A 6,563-nucleotide genomic window follows, 5' to 3' on the forward strand; every position below is an offset into this window, starting at 1 on the left:
AACCTATTCAAGGGACTCAAGTCTACTTTCACTTGGAATAACAACATCTTGATGTATGCATGTTAGACTATTTTACATCTTTAATTTATTATTATTCTTATTTATGCATAATAATTCTTCGTAATCAGGAAAAATATAATATTTGTATATGTATTGATATATAATAATTCATTTTATTTTTTATTTTTTTTAGCAAAAATTTAATTAAATTAAATTAAATTGGGGAGGGTATCCCAACCCTTAAAAAAACAAAACCAAAGCCAATCAGCTATTTTATTAATATATTGATTTATATTTATTAATATATACTACTTTATATTAATAATACTATCAATATAAGTTTATTAAAATATTATAAAAACTAATAAATATATAACTACATAAATTTATTTATTTAAAATAGTAAATATATATATATTATAATTTAGTCTCCACCTACGTTTTATAACAATTTAACAAAATAATCTTTTGTTACAATTTGATATTTTCTATTCGAATATTATCCCGTTCTTTTCCCAAATGTCTTTAATTCTTGACTTTACAGAAATTCACGAACTTAAACCTATTAAATATTAAACCTATTAGTCCACCTATTTCACTTCCTTTAAGATGAATACTTCATACACTTTTTTCATCATGTTTAAAAGATTTTTAGCATATCATCTATTCACGGTAATGTGAGGGAAATAAGAGAAAAAATACTTTGTATAATTTTGTCCTTAAAAAGCATGATGTTTAAAAGTGGTGTTTGTTGAGATCTTGCTTTCATAAAAAAGAGATTACCTGCAGATGAGGGAAGTATGATTTGAAGACTAATAGTAAAGGTGCAATTATTGTTAAATATTTCCGATCAAGATTAAGACATTTCATAATATATAATTAGGTACAAACCTTACTTTATAAGTCGTTTGAGTTATACTTAAAATTCACACCAAAATATCCAACAAATGGTAAAATCTACCTTAAATACTAAATCCTAAAATTGTATTTAGGTTGATGTTTGACTCTCAATGTTTTTACCCACAACTCCAAAGTTCTGTTTTTGTTCTTCACCATTTTAGGTTTTACTTTTTCTTCATTTATTACTTAACTTAAAGCAAACATAAAGTAAGCTGAATGAAAAGACTGAAAATTTTCTCTAATATAAAAAATTTGATTGCATGCACTGTACCAGCGCTCATGATGTAAAGAACAATTGGTTTGGTTTAGTTAATTAATTCACCATAACTCCAACGTTGCCCCCAAGGAAACGTAACGTAAGTGCTGATATTGATATCTGTGTTTAAAACTTCTAAACCCTAATAATTACAATTAAAACTCGTTTACTTATATCATTCTTGTTTTAATGTGCTTTATTCATCCTCATAATTTGAGTCTTTATTTTTATGTATGAATAAACCTCTAACATACTTTCTTTTTTACAAAGTTAAATTCCTATTTATTTAAACAATCATGATAAAGTTTAATATTTTTAATATATATTGTTACTGCATCAAACAAAAATCAAATTATTCAATTAAACTATCTAAATGTTGTTTGCTACTTTCAAGTATCATCGACGTGTTTTGTGGTACTCTTCAATTAATTTATGTATAAAAACTTCAAGTGAAATTTATATCCATGTAATTAATGTTTGCCAACTGCTCATAGGACTTTATGCTGAACATAATTATTTTGCTAAAGTTTTTTTTTTAAAGACCTGGTCATAAAGACACATTTTGACTATTTTTTGTCAGTTATTCTAGAAAAGAATAGAAAGGAAAAATAAATTTTACTTTGTTGTGAATTAAAATTAGTTTGTATAGAAAAAAGTAAAATTTAAAGAAACTTTTATATATATATATATATAAATATATATCAAGTTAATATTTCTAACTTTTATGTTAAACTTTATGAGTTAATTTAAAAAAAATATTTATTCTTTTAAAAAGGAATTATGAAAAACTCTTCTAAATATTCTAAGTTATACGAGCAGATAAGGTTTTATGAATATCTTTATTTCCATACTAATTGTTAAAGATAATGAATGTGATGAAAGGGATAAGATTCGGATATTCTCGGCAATTTTATTCTCTAATTTATTTTGAAAAATATATTAATCATTTTAAAAAATTTAAAATTATCAAAATCAATATATTTTGAAGTTACGTAAAGAGATAATATTAAAAACTCAGTAGAAAAATTAAATTCATGAGTCACATGTTTCATAAACATCTTAACTTATATATTTTAAATAAAAGGTATTAGTATATATTAGTATACTTTTATATGAATAAATTATATATATATATAATATGCTTTTATTCATAAAATATCAATAATATTGTTTCGGTAACACGTGCGCATCATTTATCTTTTAATAAAATTCTATAATTTATTTATTTTTTCTATTGAGACAATTGGTAATACAGATGCACGTTGGAGAATGTTAACAAGTTATAAAAATATAACTTTTTTTATTTTAACTCGTTTATTAAAAAAATAGTTTCATAGTTTAATATTCGATTAAAAATAAAATTCCATTTCTCTCCCTCTCAAGTAAAAATAAAAACTTTTTTGTGGGCCTGATCAGCAAATAAAAATCAACCGTCCGATACCAGAAAAATCTAAAGAAAATTTAGATGGACGGTGGATTTGATTTAGGTTAGGAGATAACATTAATTTAGGTTAGCAAATGATATGAACAAATAAAGAATAGGTATTATAAATATCAAAATCATATGATTTGTTTTTAATTATTTTTTATCTCTAAAATTTATCTTTATTTAATAATATTTTTAGTGAAAAAATAATAAATACGGTGTTTTTTTTCATCTTTTAAGTTACAGGAAGGAACCCTAAAAACAGCACAGCATAAACTTAAAACTGGAATAGTGATCTGAGTAGAACACTCTGCTTTGCATGCATGTGTGAAATCAAATTTGGGGTATGTATATAGTAAGCATTTATTTGATATTGTGACATTGTATTAAGACAGTTCAACAATGAAGATGTTTCATATTCATGGATTGTTGTTTATAGTAAAGAAATTAGAAGAAAACAGTGTGCATGTATGATCAAAATAAAGTGATTGAATGAGATAAGCAACAAGTTGGATGGAAGATGGTGATAGTAGAAATTGCATGGATAGATTCTACGTATGCAGTGAAAGTTAGTGGACTGTGTTGCCTCTATGCAGAGAAAATGGATTGATTCAAAATAAAGTGATAGCAACATGCAGCTAATTCATTGAAATTATCAACAACATTATATGTTTCAATCCAAAACTTCTCAATCTGAAAATGTTGTTCCAGATATATCATCAACACTTAAAATATGTATATATCTGCATTATGAATAGCAGGTGAAATGTTTCTCATAAATCAGGAAATGTTTTGTATGAGAGTAAGACCATCCGGAAAATGTTTTGTTTTATTTATTTAATTCTTTGTTAATAAAAAAAATTGTATAGGTGGATGCGTTGAAGTAGTGATAGATAAAGTTTTTCTTAGATATGAGATGAGAATGTATGGTTTTTTAAGGTTAGAGACACTGTAGTTGTGTGTTTCGTTTTTCTAGGTTTTGAGGTAGATGAAGTGGTGTGTTGTTTTATGTTGTTTAGTTTGTTTTTGAAGTCATGTTTTCGATGCGTCTTTTAGATATGGAGATTGAATTCTATTTTCTTGTATGAGGGTTGAAATATTCTTTTTTTATCAGCAAGAAAGAATAAATTAATGAGAAAGGTTAATCAAATTCTTATAAAAAAAAGACTAAATACCTTGGAGGTGACCCACGACCAAACTTCATTTTAGAGATTAAAAAAATTATTAGTATCTAAATTAATTTTTATTATTGATAAATATTTTATAGATTGGTATCTAATTAGTTATATATGTTTTAGCTACCAATTATTTATCAATAAACTTTGTTTTAGATTATAGAGTTTGTTTATAAAACTTTATTAACTAATTAAATATCAATCTAAATTTATTTATCAATAACACAGAGTTAGCCGATGCTTATTCCCCGGATACCGTCATTGCTTCTTTTTCGAGAAATGAATCTTAATACAAACGAAGTGAACCTTAATTTTACAAATAAAATACTACATATATAAAAGTTAGAAAGGAAATTTTGACACAATATTACTAATAGTCATCGAAGAATTTTTATAAACACTTAGAAGTTTGAAGTTTGAGAAATATTATATAATTTAAGAGATTTAATGAAATGACTTAGTGGTTTCTAAAGCAACTTAATAGTGTTGAAAATATGAAACTATTGAAATAAAAATAGTAATGATTGAAGAAATTAAAAACAAAAACCATTACGTGGCAATGAATGAGATTAGACAGAAAATATAAAGTAGTTATGGTTATGCATTGACAATTAATAGAGAAGCTAATGATATAAGGGAAAGTTAGAAATGATTCACAAACAAAATAGATTTTGATGAATAATGCAGAAAAAAAATCTTAAATAGATAAGATAGAAGCATAATTTCAAGGAATTAGTTGAATGTTGCTATCCCCTTTATTTGAGGTTCATTCATTTTCTCTAATGGTGGAAAACCCTTGTTATACATCTTAGTACGTACATATTCCATGCAATATCCAATGCACATTCATCCTTATAAACTCTTTTGGGATTCATATTGCTACATTTTTTAACCTAAACTTTTCTTAAAATATCTTTTCATTGATCAAATTATCACTTCTCTCTTTTAATTTTTTCTCTTATAACATATTTATTTAAGTACTAAAGATACACACAAAAATCATTAAATAAAAATTAATTTTAAAGATAAAAAATAATTAATCATTATACTGATTAAATTAAATACTATTTTAGAAACTATAAAAAAATTATTCGTATTTAAATTAGTTTATATCAAAGCGTCTGTAGGTGGCTTTCTAAGTTCGCCGTCAAATCCCAGGACTCAACCCTGGACAGACGGTGGAAACTACCAAGCTGGTGTTTTTTTTAATTAACAATGAAAAAAATATAAATGGGATATTAGAATATTTTAATCCATATATAAAAACCTTTATGTAAGTATGAGGATATTTATATCAAAAAGTTATATTAACCTAATTCTATTCTTGCATCTATTATATTGAAACAACACATTAATGAATATATAAGCAATCATTACATATCGAATAAACACTTACTTCAACGTCAAAGTACATTTTATAAATACACGAGAGTCCGACTTAAGACTGCAAACAGAAAGAAAAAATATCAATTAAAAATAATGTATAAATTATATGTATAATATATTCATTACTTAAAAGTAAAGAGGATAAGAACCACATTGGAATGGACATATATCTGCATGAGAATTGATATCTTTCTATTTAGAGAGAAGAAGCAACTCTAATATTATTGCAAGCACTATCTTCATTTCGATTTCAAATGGCTCCATAAATATTCAACAATTTTTCCCGTTAACTTTTATTTTTCACACTTTTGATATTATGGTTGTCCATTAAATGATAAATGATAAAGTAATAATATTATATACGTAATCTCCTTTAACCATTTTAGTCACATATATAATCTTTTCACAGACAAATGGTGGTTTATGATTTACTATGATCTATGATTTGCTTTCTGAGAAAGTTAGTGTAAAAAATGATAAATACCTTTTTGTCCTCAAATTTAATTATTTTTTATAGAAATTATATATTTAACCAAATTTATAAAAAAGAATGGTTACCTTCATTAATTTGTGGACCTGGTTATAAATCACACTAAGTGTGCATGTATTAGTAAATCAATTAAATATGTGTAATTATTGAAGATCTCACATCGAATAGAGATAAGACATTTAATGGTATATAACTGAGTGTAAACCTCATCTTATAAACCGTAAATTGTATAAAATTAAGTTTAAAATTCACCTCTTGATATGATATTAGAGTGATGTAGAGAGTCTATCTTAACAAGAGTTTGTCGGACTTATTAGACTATCATTATCCGATCGATATTAAATCACTCATAATTATATAATCTGACCCTCTCCCTATATGAAAAATGTATTGAAAATTAAGTTGAATTCTTTCTTAATATTGATATCTTAAAGTTTTATAAATGCATTATTTACGATATTTACAATATGAATCTTGTTGAAGAAGTGAAGACCATTAATATATCTTGTGGAGACAAGGTTCTTGATAATGGTAAGATCAAGCAATAAATCATTTGAACTTGTCCTGATACTCCACATGGGTTACATAAATTCAAAATTCTCAAAACCACATTAAAAAAGTATTTATGTATAACTCGACTTCTTATTTATTAAAAAGTAATTCCTAATAAAAATAAAGAGTGGTTAGTCTTTTCCTTTATTAGAAACTTAAATGTAATTAAACTTAAATTCGTGTAAGCATTTAATTTTAAATTAATAAAAAAATATAATTATATTGTTTTTCTTTATTCTTCATATTCGTAATAGTTTGGTTTTATCAAATGTAACTTTATAGTAGTTCAGTGCATTTTAAAATAAAATCAAATAAAGTCACGAGAAATAAAATTTAAAATTAAAAAAATTTGTAGAAAAATTCCTTTATAGTTCCATC

The sequence above is a fragment of the Phaseolus vulgaris genome, chromosome 7, assembly GCF_000499845.2.
Source record: "Phaseolus vulgaris cultivar G19833 chromosome 7, P. vulgaris v2.0, whole genome shotgun sequence".
NCBI lineage: Eukaryota > Viridiplantae > Streptophyta > Magnoliopsida > Fabales > Fabaceae > Phaseolus > Phaseolus vulgaris.